Source organism: Macrobrachium nipponense, chromosome 17, assembly GCF_015104395.2.
Source record: "Macrobrachium nipponense isolate FS-2020 chromosome 17, ASM1510439v2, whole genome shotgun sequence".
Taxonomy (NCBI): Eukaryota; Metazoa; Arthropoda; class Malacostraca; order Decapoda; family Palaemonidae; genus Macrobrachium; species Macrobrachium nipponense.
In genome coordinates, this window is record NC_087210.1 from 41623307 (window position 1) to 41640806 (window position 17500).

A 17500-nucleotide genomic window follows, 5' to 3' on the forward strand; every position below is an offset into this window, starting at 1 on the left:
GGAGTGATTTAATATAACTGTCTGAGCTCGTTTTTGTTTAGGGTAAGGATTTTATTGTAGAACGAGGGATGAAGTCCTAAAATGGTTGAACTTAATTATGCTAATCAAAATAATGGTGTTTCAGTGTTAAGTAACAAAAAAAGTAAAACAAGCCTTCGGTAAAGAATTTTCATTGTCCCTTTGGTTTGTCAAAAACTCCTTCATTTTCATATTTCACTCTTATTCGAGAGCGGATTTGATATCTTTACCTCATTCAGGTTAATTTATTTAAATTAAATACTGAATATTACCTGCAACGTTTTAACTGATTACATTGTAATTGGTAACGGAAATCATGCATTAGTTTATACTCCATTTTAGAGCATTCCATTTTGCTTAATCTGATCTCCTCCAAGTAAGTATTTCACTGAAATGAAAAGGACACTGCAATGCACTAAATACTGAAGGAAACTCAGAAATCTTGGATTTAACAATAACCCAAAACCCGAAAAGGGATTTGCTTTCTGCATCCCAGCTGTCAGTGAGTGTTTAGGATTTTTAAAATTCACTTTTGCTAAATTTTAGCCAGTCTTAAAAGAAATGGCTTGATATTGGAATGAACAGGAATTTCAATACAAAAAGGTGTCAGGCTTTCAAAGTACTGTATCTTTCTGTCTTAGGTGAGTAAACATTTATCTATTAATAAGAATAATTTTGGACGAATATTAAATACACTGGATTCAAACGTGGAGGAAATCAACCAGATCTACAAAGATAATGGTGTATAATTTTCTTTTTGTCTGGTATCTAAATCATTGCTGTAATTCCCATCGGGCCGTCGGCTATTTCTCTAGTTTCACAGAGACATTTTAAATAATGCTTCGTTTTGAATTTTGCTGCTGACACAGGGTCAAGATTTGCCTTCATGAGAACCGCTAACTTCGCAGTTCTTCTTTCGATGGAACGATTGATGATTATTTAGTTTTCCAGCATCAGTGTGAGCTAGAGTTTCAGACACAGTCGTAACAGTAGTTACCTATAGTACCTCTGTGGTGCAAAATATTAACCTTGTAGCATGTCCAGATAAGTGTATATCATGACGGCACCATTATCTGAGGTACCCAGAAACTCCGTCAGAAGTAGAAAAGGGAGGGTGAGTAGATCTTATTCATCATCCTTATTTCAAGGATGCATGTCTTGATTTAGAGAGCTACAAACCGCTAAATTATCATGCATTCTTTCTTTCCAGCCTACTGACGCTGCTTACGCAAAGTAATCTTTATGGCTGAATATAACCTTTTAATAAGAAATATTTAGAAAATTGCTTCATTACTAGTACAGAATTGCCCCTCATTATATGTATAATGAGGAAGTTTCTTAATACGTTACTGCAACGTAATATTTTATGTGACTTATTTTAGCAGACATTTTTGCTTTTTGTATATTTAAAAAAAAACGAAAAACTAAACTAAATAAAATGAGGTATAATTTGTAGTTTGAAGATTTTGCCACCACCCGAAGCTTTCAAGCGAAACAGATATTGTTTCAAAGCGAACGTGAGTTTTTAAAGAATTTTAACCAAGAAAGAAAGTAAAAGTCGAAAAGAGAAGTTATGGCCCTCAAGTGAGGTAATGTTTATACAAGAGAGATAGGTCGCCATAAGGCTAAAACTAAGATAGGAGGATAAAACAACTTCTCAAGAACCAAGTTTTCTGGTGGTGTCAGATTAGTTGCCACGGATGCTGGAGACACCATGTGGAGCTGTGATATTCATTTTTCCCAACTATATCCTGCAGATAGCCAGAGACAATATGCACGTTAGAAAATGGAGAAATACTATCTCTACCATCCATTATCTGGGGCTACCGTGCTAGTTGGCAAACCTTTTAAGGTTTTTGAATTTGCGCCAGAAGCTGCTACATAACAGATTTTCATATAGGAAGGCACTAGGGTATGGCTGGTATTGGGTATTTTTGTTGTAAGTCTCCCTTTCCCTCTCTTTAGATATATATATATATATATATATATATATATATATATATATATATATATATATATATAGATAAGGATGATGAATGAGATCTACTCACCCTCCCTTTCTACTTCTGACGGTGTTTCTGGGTACCTCAGATAATGGTGCCGTCATGATATACACTTATCTGGACATGCTACAAGGTTAATATCTTGTACCACAGAGTACTATAGGTAACTACTGCTACGACTGTGTCTGAAACTCTAGCTCACACTGATGCTGGAAAACTAAATAATCATCAATCGTTCCATCGAAAGAAGAACTGCGAAGTTAGCGGTTCTCATGAAGGCAAATCTTGACCCTGTGTCAGCAGCAAAATTCAAAACGAAGCATTATTGACAATGTCGCTGTGAAACTAGAGAAATAACCGATGGCCCGATGGGAATTACAACAATGATTTAGATACCAGACAAAAAGAAAATTATACACCATTATCTTTGTAGATCTGGTTGATTTCCTCCACGTTTGAACCCAGTGTATTTAATATTCGTCCGATATTATCACACACAAACACACACACACACACACACACACACACACACACACACACACATATATATATATATATATATATATATATATATATATATATATAATATATACTACATATACACGTATATGTGTACATATACGTATATATGTGTGTCTTTGTGCTTGTATGACTGTGAAAAATTTATTTAGTGCAAAGATGATTACGAGTAAGTAGTCTCAAACATAAGGTAAAGATAATGAATTTTGGGAAAGCAGATGTTTTGTGGAAAATATGAACACAAAAGTATCTGTCCGTTGGTAGACGAAGGGAAGGCGAATACCGAGAAAGATAAAAAAGAAAGGAAAAAGAGAGAAAAGAAAAAAGGCGTTATTACCTTCCTACACGAACAAAACGCGGAAAATTAGAAGCTGTATCTCAGCCCAGTGATCTTTTCGACGAGAATGAAGGAAGGAAAAGGTGTCATGAGAAAGAGAGGAAACGAAGAGAGACGAAAAGTAAAAGGGGGAAATAACGAAAAAGTCGACCGTAGTTGATGTATATATTAATAAGAGAAAATGAGACGTCAGTCAAAACTCGACACTGGAGATGATGCGACAAGAGACGCAGAGGCAACGAAATGGAGGGACAACCAAATGAAGGGCGATGATAAGGGAAACGTTCGCAATGAAGATGATGATGGAATAGGCAAAGGAAGGGAGGAAGCGCAGCAATGTCGGGGAGAGGGAGAGAAAGATAGAGACAGAGAGAAGGAAGCCGGATGGCAACTGATGGAAAATGGAGATAAGCAGAGACTGCTGTGAGATGTTGCTCTTGATACGAAATAAGGAAGAAGAGGTGATAGTTTCACGCATGGAGAGAGAGAGAGAGAGAGAGAGACAGAGAGAGAGAGAGAGAGAGAGAGAGAGAGAGAGAGGAAACAGCGGTTCTTTACAATAAATAAAAAGTATATATACACATACACACCCACATACACACTCACGCATGATTGATTGTGTCTATTACAACTGGCGTTACAACAACAATAACAACAACAACCACATCACACATACATAAATATACACGTATATATATATATATATATATATATATATATATATATATATATATATATATATATATATATATATATATATATATATATATATATATATATATATATATATATATATATATATATTATTGTATATATATAATGTGTGTGTGGGTGTACCCTTTTCCTCTTTGAAAAGACAAGGGTCTGAAGGGTGCAAATTCCTGTTCATCAATAAGCCATTTGAATGAAAGGGTTTTATGGGATGGCTCTAAAAAAATAATAATAATTGGTAATTATTGCTATGCTAATACTAAATGTACAATGGTTCTGCCACCCCTACGGAAGATTCATGGCAGTTACCTTCAAAGATATAAGATCCTATCCCCGTTAATTTCATAGGCACTGTCTTGTTCCTGGATGTTAATTAAGTTCCTACGATTTCAATACGTCTTCCATCATGTATCCATCTAGTACTTAATAGGTCTTTCATATCCTTATATTTTCAAATTATGGACATCTTTCCCCAGCCAGTTTTACTACAGACTTTTTGTTCGACTAAACCATCTGAAAATACACCAACGCTAGTTACCTTTTCACAGCCTCTGGCATATATTGTCTGGAAATCATTCATCTCAGCACTCATGCACTTGCGATTGACATCTACACTTCACTTACATACAAATGAGCTGCCCACAAGTTCCTGAAACACTCAGCTCTCACTTTGAAGCAAATGAAACCCTCGTGTAAACTGAGGCAGATAAAAGTATCAAAGAACTTTCTGCAGCAATCAAGTAAGCGTCCATTACATCATGGACTTGTCGACCTGGACTTAGGACCAGACTGTTGGTTAAAGCTTTCCTTTTCGTTCGCCCCTCCCCAGCACTTGGACTCATCATAACATGCCAGCATTTTACATTTTACAGGAAGAAACCAGGAGTGCCGAGTTTTAACATCTGTGAGGGTAGAATTTGGGGCAGTAGAAGTGCTCATGACTCCAATTAACCTTGAAACACGCACACACATATGCATACATATATGAGTGTGTGTGTTAGTATATATACACTCCATATCACTGATGTGAAAACACATAAGAGCCTACTAGATGGTATAACATGAGTTATAATGAAACTTGTTAGTATGAAAAAAATAACTGACTGTTAAAATATTCATGTCAATTACAGGTATTTTTATGAGTCTACAATACTGATTATAAGGAATATTTCAAGAGATGAACTTGAATATAGACTGGCAAAGACGTCAGTAATAGAAATGTGTAGGTTGAAACTCTTATGCAAAATGATAAGTTGAGAATAAGCTAAGTGAATGTAAGTAACAGAAGGCAAGTAGCAAAAGTTAATGAAAACTTTGCACTGTAAGATGAGTACCGTTTCTTTCATGTCTCACTTCTAGGACTTGAAATAATAAAAATCTCTGGTCAATTGATGGCCAAGTTACAAATGCATTACGACCCAAAAAAATTCTCAGCCGCAAATCATGAAACTCGCGCATTGCGGAATCCCCGGATGCCTTAGTTATGTTATACCGTGAGGCTCCGTCTAAATATGAGAAGTGTGAACTATCTCTGATTTCGAGAATATGACATTTCTTCATATGTTCTAAACGATGACGCATTACTTTAAACAAATTCAGTGATTCTATTTTTTAATGGATTTCTATCAACAAGTTATAACAAAGGGAGAGGTCATTGAGCTGTGGCATCGTGCCCTGGAGACTTCACATAAGTACATGTGATCAGTACGGAGGCCCTTCTTCATTATGTGCGGACCTGGGGGCCGAGGGCGGGGGTTGGGGGATGGGGCGCAGGCTGATCGCTTCTGATGCCACTTGATAGACCTATAGGCCCCCTCGCTCAAAGGGGCGGTAATAGCTTGTACCTAGTGGACCATTCCAGTGCAGTGGCGTCGAGGTAGTGCCGTCTAGCTGCCTCTGCTCTACAAACGAAAAAACTGTGTACTTTGTCGTTTTCCTTGACTAATATATGTTTGCTGTATTTCGCCTTTTTTTAGTAAAGATTATTGTTGTATTTTCATTTAACAAATACTGTTTTTGCTTTCAGCATGTGAAGAGGCGGGTTTGTTATCATTAGAGAAGGAAAATCCGTAAACACTTATCTTCCAGGAAAGACCTTTTCTCGGAAGCCACGCTTTTCATTGTCTTTTCATCATTATGCACACGAACACACATACACCCACATATGTAGCTTATATATATATATATATATATATATATATATATATATATATATATATATATATATATATATATATATATATATATATATATATATATATATATATATATACACACACACACACACACACACACACATATATATATATATATATATATATATATATATATATATATATATATATATATGTGTGTGTGTGTGTGTTGTGTGTGTGTGATATATATATGATGTATGTATGTATGTTTTGTAGGAACACACACTCATACATATTTACGTATTTAAGCACTTACAAAGCGAGAAACAAACAGCCCTTGCATCTCCGTCTGCAGTGGAGGCGCAGGTAATCTGAACATTTTATGAATGGAAGAGGCAGAACAGGTTTCTCAGTAATTCTGGCTGGTAGCATAGTCGCAATGAGGAAAGGAACTTCATACTTGTGTTTTTCGCTGACGTTTCATAGACTCGTAACGGTCCGTTAGAGGGTTCCTTTTACTGGTTCTTTTCGTCGCATATCAGGATCCGAATGCAAGAACTATAAGCCACTGTTTGAACACAGTCGGTTCTTACTCTATAATCTGGAAAATAAAAACAACAATGGCTGTTTCATCAAACTCCAAGGCCTCTGCCATATTGCACACGACAACGATGGCCTGAAGGCTCTCTCTCTCTTCCTCTCCTACTCTCCTCTCTCCCTTCCCCCCATTAACCACTACCCTTTAACCATCATCATCGACCTTTTGTGGGTTACTGGAGCTCAAGATAGAAACCACGAACGGTCCCTAATCATAGATGTTGATTGGGATTCGAGAGATTCATGGCTCCTCTCAATGGGTTCCTGATCTGGTCCGCCCAATGCCCGGTGTTACCCAGAGCACGCTATGATGACCTTCCCCGTGAAGAGCTAAAAAAAAAAAAAGAAAAAAGAAAAAAAAAATACGATTCGCGTCTACTCATTTTTCTTGTAATTTTCTTAGGAAATCCAAGATAGAAGCTGTACTTTCCATTATGCTATTTGCTTACTTTCTTTAGTGGCGAAATGAAAGCTGACAATCACTCTTGTGAGAAGTATGTGAAAAGAAACCCCATACTATTTTAACTGTTTAGCAGGAAAGTGAGGACATGAGTTAGCCAAGGTTACAATAAAGTGACTTTTAACTTCTGTGATTTTACTGGAGGACCTCTGAAACCTTACCGTATTCTTCTTCACTGTGCTTGACTGGCTTAAAGATCAAAGTTTTCCTTCCTTTCGTTGTAACCTGGGACTCAGTGTCTTAAAAACTGAATTTAGTATTTAAAATTTTGATCATTTTCCTTTATTTTCTTGTCCGACAAATCGCTGTTCTGAAGAGAATTGTGGAAAAGGTCACACTTCAGAAACGCCAACTAATAATGCAAACAGGTCATGCAGCCCTATCATCTCTGCAATCCGGATCTGTTACAAAGTCATTCTTCTTCGATTTCCATTATAAAGTCAGATTTCAAATGTTGGTGTTTTTTTTTCGAAAACAAAAGTTAACATCTCGCTAGCTGGCATTTTATTTGATTTCTTGTGTTTCATTACTAATATGCCTCTCCTCCTTTGGAGCAATTTCCGTTGGTATTATTCTTAATAATCTTTCAGCTTAATTTTTGATAGTGAGGTAGCAGCACCAATTTATATGTTTGGAGATTTGTTTCTTAGTCATAGTAACGGCAGGAATCGCAAGAGCTCAGCTTGGTCTCGGTTAATGATCAGGTCAGTCCTGAATAAAACATGCGCTTCGATTTCCATCTTAGAGCCATAGGTTTTGTAGATCAGACCGTTTTTTCTTTTATAAGTTGTCTCGAGGACTCACCAGTAAAGTTATTGTAGATATCACCGTTAATATTGTCTTCCATGATAATCCTGTTATTTCTAAAATAGTAGAATTGTGGACGGATTATTAGTTCACTCACAGGGGACGGCCCAATTTAGTGTTAGTTTACTCTGGGGAGCCATGATTTCAAAATGCTTTCGTCCGTTTGCGAGAATTCATGAAATTCAACATCACTTGATGTGAGCGGCCGAGTAAAGTTTTGTTGTCCATAATTGTCACATCTTGTTATCATAATATTATTCTGAACACAATCAATAGGTGTACTCATTCATTCTTACCGGGACACATTGGGCTTTACCATATAGGACAAGTGGATCAGGTAGAGAATATTAGTATTACGAGTCTAGGAATGACAAGTTTGGAACATTTCTGACTTTTAGACGGACTTTTCTAAAACCCCAATTTTGTCTCATCTCTGCTGGTCATTTGCCCTTCAAAAGGCAGCATGACTCGTAACCACACTCGAGTGGTTTGTTGAGCACATAACTGGCACCTCCAGTTATTAGTAAGTATCGTGGATCATTCCAGACCAGTTATTTTTTTCCATCCCAAAAAGGAAGCAAATTCTATAACTATAAAATAATTTTGTTTTAAAGGATTTTTCTTAAAGCTCGATACTTGACGCTTATACGACGATTTTTCTTGTTCATCATTATAAAGGCCTCCAAGACAGAGAGAGAGAGAGAGAGAGAGAGAGAGAGAGAGAGAGAAGACGATATACTGTAAAACGTGGTGTAATATAATGTCTCCTCCTGACTGAATATTATCGAAATTATATCTTTCAAAACTTAGTCGTTACAATACTTTTCTACAATCACGACTGGTACTGCCTAATTTCAAGCGCTTTATTATTATTATTATTATTATTATTATTATTATTATTATTATTATTATTATTATTATTGAGTAGTGACACACCAGTGTACATAACAGAATTAATGTGAAATCAAAACCACAACATATCGTATGCCATACATACCCGATTATGATAAAAGATGAAAACATGGTGAATAAAACAGTAAAATGATAAAAATACTATGAAATAACACACACGCACACTTGTATATATATATATATATATATATATATATATATATATTATATATATATATATATTATAATATGTGTGTGTGTGTGTGTATGTGTGTGTGTGTATATATACTATACATACATACTATACATACATACCATATATATAATATATATATATATATATATATATATATATATATATATATATATATATATATATATATATATATATATATATCTATATATAGGTTGTTTCGAAATTAGAGCCCACCCCACCTACACAGCATAAACTAAAATTGATATGGAAAAAACAAAAGTAATTCAGAACAGGTATTTATTTAAGTTTCTCTCTGAGCATTTAATATTATGTGTGGCCTCCATCTGCCTCTACTACAGCCTGCATTCTTAAGGGATATGATTTCAGCAAATCGCAAAAAAGCTGAGACTCAAACTCCATTTCCCTGAGCACTTTGGTTACCTCTCTTCGCAGGTCGTCAAGGTTTGGTATACCATCATAGTTCACTGTGCACACTTCAGCACGATCCTTTAAAAAACTACCAATGTTTTCACACACATTAAGGTCAGGGGAGCTACCTGGAAATTCACTTGATGAGAGGAAATCGATACCACCGTTTCGAAGAAACTCCTGTGTCTGAAGAACCTTGAAACATGGTGCCTTATCATGCAAAAATGTGACTTCTTCAACAGATAACACATTTTCAGGATCTTTGAGGAAAGGAGATCTCCACCAGTAGGCACAGCTTCTCTGAAGTATTCGCCATTCCATGACTGTCGTTTTTCTTTGATTATCCACATTAACCGTTTGGCTGGGAAACAGAAAAATTCCCAAACATTCAGGAAATTTCACAACTTGGTGATAGCAAACGCCATTGCTGATATCATCCAACTTTGCAGCCCAAATGATGTCATTTTTATGATATGGCTTCCTGACTGTAAATGAAGAATTCATCTGATGCAGCAACATAGAAAAAGTCAGCTTCATCCCAATCTTTAAGAAATGAAGCGCAAAACCATGAGTCTTCTCTTTGTTGCTGAGTGATGTCGAGCTTGCTGATGACATGAAATGGCTTGATACCAGATTTTCTCAGCTCACGATATACATTACTATAACTTCTCTTCTTTCCCCTTTTTTGTTTCTAGTTCAAGCGCCAATTTACGTAAAGACTTTCTTGGTCTACCCACTGCCTAAGCTATGATGCCTTTTGACTCCTGAGAAAGAACTTCAGGCCCAAAATTACTTACAGTTAGTATTGTCATCTCTGCACTGTGGCGGTTTGTGGGTGGAGTGAAGGGTATGCTAAGAGCTGAATATCTTATTAAAATACGCTGTATATGAGCTTGTTTAAAAATCGTGGTTTAATGTTTAGTGTAGAGATTGACACCACGCTCTAATATGAGTAGACACTAATGCCTATCGCGTTTTTGGCTGCTTTTTTCGGACTGGCATTTGAAATCCCGTGAGCCGGCCGAAATAACCACTTTAAAATCAAATCAATAACGAGATAGCAAAGCAGGTAAGATTTGGAAAAACTTTCAGACAAATTTCCATATCATTAGAGGAGTTGACCCCTTCCTCAAATAAAATGTTTTTTTCAATTAATCATATAAATAAATGTATATTATTATAATATATGATATATATATATATATATATATATATATATATTATAATATAATAATATTATATATATGTGTGTGTGTGTGTGTGTGCGCGTGTGCATGTGTGTGTGTGTATGTGTGTGCGTGTGTGTGTGCATGTGTGTGTGTTTTACCATCTGGCAATTTATTTTCGACTGTGAAATATGCAAGGGAGTATAAACACTAAGGGATTCGTACTCATCCTTTTACCTAGAACAGATGATTGTCTTATATATCTGACCACATCGTATTGACGACAGAGAAAATCTTCTAAAATTTCTTAAGTTTCTAATAAAGTTGTCTTGCATGCTAACGAGGCACTCCAAAACTTCCTCAGTAGCGGCGCGAAACAGAAAAAAATAGACTTTGACAAGAAAACACGTCTCAAAACTTCTTTGGATGCAAATGGTTGCAAGAAAATATCTCATTCCTTAGGCAACAGTTGGTCCTGCAGCAAATAGGAGCCAGTGTGAATTTCTAGCCTTTGAGTTTTGAAAGGGTTCATGCAGCCATCTTTAAAAGGTCACCTTATCATCACTCATCGTTCCGGAGGTCATCATCATCCCTCTGCAATGGTTAGCATCCCTCATCTCTCCAGCAGCATCATCATAAGTGATGAATATTCCCTCTGGTGTCAATAGATGATGATGCATCAAAGTTTGAGAAGCTGAAGAAGAGGAGAGAAAAGAAGACAAAATCCCCCTAAGTGCTTCTCCTGCGCTCGCTCAATAAATCTCTCCGGATGGGGATTCGCTGACCCTTCTCTTTCTCCTCCTACTTCAATGTACCCTTCCACCCTTCTCTCTCTCTCTATCTCTCCGTTACTTCATTAAATACATATAGACAACACACAACACAACCTACACACACACATATATATATATATATATATATATATATATATATATATATATATATATATATATATATATATAGAAGCTGCGTCATAAACAGCTCTACACTCTTAATTTTTGCTTTCTCTCTCTGTACATCATTGCTTATCTGTTTCAGTATCTGCTGTAACTTTATCTCCCCAGCAATTTCCAGGCCTTCCTCCTTCTCCCATCACCCTTACATTTTTCTATCCTTCCATTCTCTCCACACAGCCTAAAAGTGTTCTTCTGGTAGGGGTGGGCGGTGGGGGGAGGCTAGTGCCATTAGTGCACGGTACGGGGTGCACCCGATGCATTACTTTCAGGTTCTTTGCAGCGTCCCTTCGGCCCATTCAAATTCTCTCTCTTCCATCTTACTTCACTCAGCCCTCTCCTAACAATTGTTTCATAATTAAACTGCTAGGTTTTCCTCCTGTTACACCTTTCGACCCCTTTATTTCTCTCAATTTCACTTTCAGCTCTTCAAATATACCGATTCATCACCTTTTTCAGTTTGTCCCAATATTCAACAAATGGCAGACAAGCACATTACAATTTCTATTCCTGTAGAGTTCGAAAAACTTGAAAATGTGGCATTCGCACCACCCGTCGTGATATCAGTAAGAACCATTAAAGGACAGTGAGCATGGGCGCTAGTTTTGATTATGAAAAAAGGAAAATACAATTTATGCATAAATACATACATACATATATACATACACACACACACTCATTATATTATATATATAATATAATATATATATATATATATATATATGTATATCTATATATACATATCTGGATGTATATCTTTTGTATTGTATTTTCATATTGAAACAGAAAGTTACCAGTCTCTTTAAAGAAATAAAATGAAAAACATGATTTCTCGGTTTTGAAAGTTAACGAAATTTCTTTGTTGAGAATTCTTTTTGCTTTTTCAGGCAGTTTTGACGACTGTAGCTCTTTAAGCAAACGACTTCCATTATGTACATAGCTACTAAATAATTTCAGAATATCTTGTTAAAAGATCCTGTTACACACTTACTGACAAAATAAATATTGCAGACAAATGCCAATTGTAAACGGGTCTCTTAGAACTCGAAGTCATATTGTGGACCAATTATGCCACTCATGGCAAAAGTGGTCCAGACTCCAGCAACGGCCGAGTAATAATCAGTCCAGGAAGGAGGAGGACCGATTACAGATGAGATTCCAGGTACGATGTGTACACAAGAGGCCTGCAGTCATAACCGACAGGAGGGTGGTTATGGAAGGTTATATCCCGTGTGAGTTACCTGCTGACCGACCCACTTAATATAGCGACTCCTTTCCAGGGGAAATGAGGCCTTTCTGGTGGTCATTTATCACAGATAAGTGAACGTAAACCGTGTTTTATCTTTATTTACAAGAGGAAATTGTCTTTATTATGTATTATGAGCTCATTCCTCGATAATTAGTAACTGTTCTGAAAGTTATCTACGAAAAATGCTTTACAACGTGTGATTACTAAATTTGCGGTTAATCAGTTGAATTCTAAATTTCACTTGGATTCAATTTTTATTAGCAGTACGTTTTCAACCTTTGCCGGACATATGTTGAGTAATCGTCTAGGGAACACGAATTATCATATTGCTCGATTCGTTGCCTTATTCACGCACATTCTTTTATCAGGAGTTTTCTTGCAAGTTTTCTTTACAGCTGTGTGACCAACACGTTTTCAGAATAAATGACCACGGACTCTTGACAGGAATTTGAATGATCGGAAATTAGTTATCAATCAGTGTTTTTTTTCAGTTCTTATGTGGCCAATATTTTTGATAACCATTACTCTTAATTATAATAAATAATGAATGTTGTTTTTATTTCCATTTATGGACATCATTACTTTGCTGACGTATTTATTTCCTTGCTCTGCTGGTTTCTTATCTAGTATGTTCTTCATAGTTTGCTGTTACAATTTTGCTTATATCATTTTTATACTCTACGACTTCAAAGGAAAAGGACCGTATACATACATACATACATATATATATATATATATATATATATATATATATATATATATTATATATGTATACACACACACACACACAGTAAAGGACGTTTAACGTCGAAAGGTCTCGCAGATCCTCCTTCGTTTATTTTTCCTTCGAGGCATATATCTTTATTTATGGATTTATCACGTTCCTAACTTTCGTGATTCAGTTATACACACACACACATACACACACACATAAAATATATATATATATATATATATATATATATATATATATATATGTACACATAAATTTCTATTTTCTTAGTTCATTAATGGGTAACACAATTGCATCACCAGCAACAGACCTTGAGTTTGGATCCCAGGCACGGTCAAAGTAATTTGAGGTCATTTCGTTAAATCGGTAATTTATGGTGTTTTGAACATTAATTTATGTACCTGTTAATTGATCGACTGAAAAGGGTCATAGTCAATGGATACGAACCTAGCAGCCCTACAACCAGGAGCGAGGCTGAAGGAGCCACACCTGAGGAGACTAGGCGCGTTGCGTGCGGTGGGTGTGGGCCAAATCTATATATATATATATATATATATATATATATATAATATATATATGTATAAATATATATAGTTTATATTGCATTTAAGGGTAAGGTTAGCCATGATCGTGCGTCTGGCCACTCTATAGGATAGGTCACCAACGGTCCGTGGCTGAAATTTTCATTGGCCGCGGCTCATACAGTATTATACGCTGTATAGAAAACTCTATTGCACCGAAGAAACTTTGGCGAATTTTTTACTCGTTGTTATTGAGCCCGATCACGTGAATCTCGTTTCAGAATTTATTACATTGATCTCTTTTTGTGTTTGTGTTATTCCTCCTACGTACATAATTTATCCTTCGCTTCTCGAATACTTTTTTCCTGTCAGATCTGCTCAACCTATTATGAGAGACACTGGGCCTGTAGCATCCTACTTTTCCAACTAGGATTAAAACTTGGATAATAACACAGCAATAATAATGGTTGTATCGCACGTCCGCCGGAAAGGTGTCTTAAGATAAAGATTAAAATCAATAATTGGTTTGATAAATCAGACATATAGCCAAATACAGTTAGTTAAACTAAAATTTAGACGATTATCTGTAGCCTGCTATATTTTGTGATTTTGTAAACAATCATTCAAGGCAAAAATATTTTAAGTGACACCGCTGCAATATGTTTGACGATTGGAGGGTGGATGTTCAACATCAATTTGCAGCCCTCTAGTCTCAGAAGTTTTTAAGATCTGAAGGCGAACACAAAAAGTGCGGATGGACAGACAAAGCCATCTCAATTTTTTCTTTTACAGACAACTAACAAAAACGCGTGGTTATGTCGATCGCTATGGCCAGCATCCACAAGGAAACTCTCGCTTCATTGATTTCGGTCGTTCCTTCTCTCGACTCTCTTTCAAGCCCAGTTTTGAAGGTTGAAATATTAGGCTGACTTCACGAGGGGGAGGCGAGGAATAGACTTGTTGCCATATTGTGTCAAAGAAGTTCTGGGAGAAGCGGTCTGTCCTCACCTCAGCGCCAAACGGATGAGTTTCGGGTAAGGTACATCAGGGACTGTTGGCATTTGAGGCAATCGCACGAATGCAGCAAACTCAGAAAAGGAAGGCTGACATTTTCTGTCGAAATGGCTGATACTTGAGAGAGAACGATTAGCCTTTCTGCCATGCGCTTTCGTTTATTTACCTGAAAACATCATACACCCTGAGATGTTCCTCCGAAATCATGGATCATTTTCATTTTTTCTGGTATTTTATTCTTGTTTTTAATTATTACGTGGTAAAATGGATGATAAAATGAATAACATGGCATTAACTTGTACGTGACTGAATATCATTTGTAAGGTAGCTTCAACAGAAGGGTTTTCGTATTATTATAATAATAATTATACTATCATTAGCTCGAAAATAATCTCCGTTATTATGGTTTTTTAACATTTGAAATCACGATATTACTGTTCATGATGATATCGTTGATGTATATAATAAAAACAAAGCAATAATATTGCGATTATTTCAAAGCTACATTTGAAATAAGTTTTATACTATCTAGTACAGCTGCTATTGTAGCTGCCGCCTGAATACGTAGTAGTTAGTTACAGATATTATATCATCCGAATTATAGATAAATAACCATTGTTTTCCGTTAATGTAAATAAGTAGTGATATTAATATTCACACTGAAATAACCACAATAGACTTGTCATTTTCACAAGAGAAAATAAGAGACATTTCTGTATGCGAGCCAAGGTAACTTGGAAGGTTTGGCTCAGCTAAGCTTTCCAATTTAACTTGACGAGAGAGAGAGAGAGAGAGAGAGAGAGAGAGAGAGACTTCCTTTTATCGAGATTAACATTTCACTGCTAACCTGGCTGTCAGAACAACGCAATCAATGGTCACGATATAAGGGGGGGGGGGGGGTCCCTTGTCAGGCCTTGGGTTTTGGTTTGCGGGGGAGGGGTGGGGGTTGGATGCGGGGATGGGGATACTGAGTTTGAATTCACGAAATAACACAGAGGGAAGATCAAGCAATGGAAGAACAAAGAGAAGAATTTAAATTCGATGAAAAGGAAGGAAGATAAAATGTGAAAAGTCATGACAGGGAGAGAAGGTCAACTTTCGTGGAGGTGCTACAAAAGAATTGGATGGCAACGTCTAAAGAAGAAATGAAGTTCCATTCCATTCAAAAGTTTTAACTATCGTTGAACCTTATCAGATGAATGGGTGAGTGATGACAGTTGAAACTGTAAACAAAAAGGGGAAAGAATGAGTGATTATTAAAAACATTGAGCTTGTATACATCTGCACCACATGCACTATGAACACCCAAACAAAAAAGCCCTCGAAGTGAAAATAGATTTGCTGAATGAGAAAAGGGAACTGCCGTGGGATTTAACTGGAGTACGTTTACCCATAAATAATGGTATTAATAGGTAGCATTCTCTCATACTAGAAGCGTGAGCCCAGATTTAATTCATGGGTAAAAACTGAATTATGGCTGTGCTAATGAGATGGTAGTGTTGGTCTTTGAAAGGAAGAGGGGCTACAATCTTATTCCAAAAGACTTGCTGAGGACATTCTGGCAAGGGCAGGGGGGACAAATATTTCCCAAAAGGTTATCTTATCTTTATCAAACGATACTCTTACTGCTATTTCTTCTGCTACTATTTCTATCCATTTAATACGCTGGAAGAATAACAGATGAAAAGAAGAAACTCTACAGTGCCACTACGCACGCTTCGGCTCAGTTTTTTCGATAACTAATGTACCCGTATTGTTGATTGTAAATAGATTGTAAATGTTATGGATTACAACTACTAAGACCACTCACTGACTCCGGAATATGACTGCTGGATGGTCGACGCGGCAAGTCCCTTCCCTAAAAGAGCATAGCGTTCTATCCTTGGACCAAGGAGCCTTCAATAATAAGGCTGTATAATGGTTTTCCATCTAAAGATAATTACCTACGCTAAATATTTGCATGTTTATATGTTGCTATACTCCTCTCAAAATATAGCTTCGAAATGCAAAAGCAATATATTGTTAGAACTGTCTCAAAAGTTGATCATAATATAATTTTCAACAATAACTAGCGTGATGACAAGAAGTGTCCTGTGTTTTCAGGAGATTTGCGCTCGTGAATATTGCAGGTTTTTACTTATAGTAATAGTTCCTGGAGAGATGGAATTCCCCGACGCAGGTGAATTACTTTACTGGTTCTTATGCGGAAGATGGTCGGTCAGTGACATAAGTGGCACGTTGGAACCTTTTCCCGTAATTTGCTTAAAATGAAGATGCTCCTACGTCAAAATTGGCAAAGATACGCAAGAACACTAAGAATTAAAATAATTAAGAACAGTCATTCACGGTAGAGTGGCAATGAAATTAAATCATATAAACAACACCCGAGAGAAAGACTTCTGGGACTCCGAGTGTGATAATTATGTTCTCTGGTGTCACCGAACTTCCCTTTCTTTTGTCCAAGAGAGGAGAGTTTCATTCTCATGGAAACATTCTTGCGCCGCGGCATACAAAGATACAGCTCTGTGATAGATAATGATGGGAGGTTTAAAGCAATTATTATTGCTATGGTCATTGATGCTGATGATCGTTGTCATTGCGACAGTTGTCATATTAAATCACTTAGAAAAGGTTCACGTTGAAGAATGGTTTTATAATACTATCCAAATTTTCTTCCTTTCTGTAGGCGTACATTTGTTATAGGTACCTAAGTTTTGTTTTCATTAGAAAATACGTTTTCTTTTTTTTTACCTTGTATAAT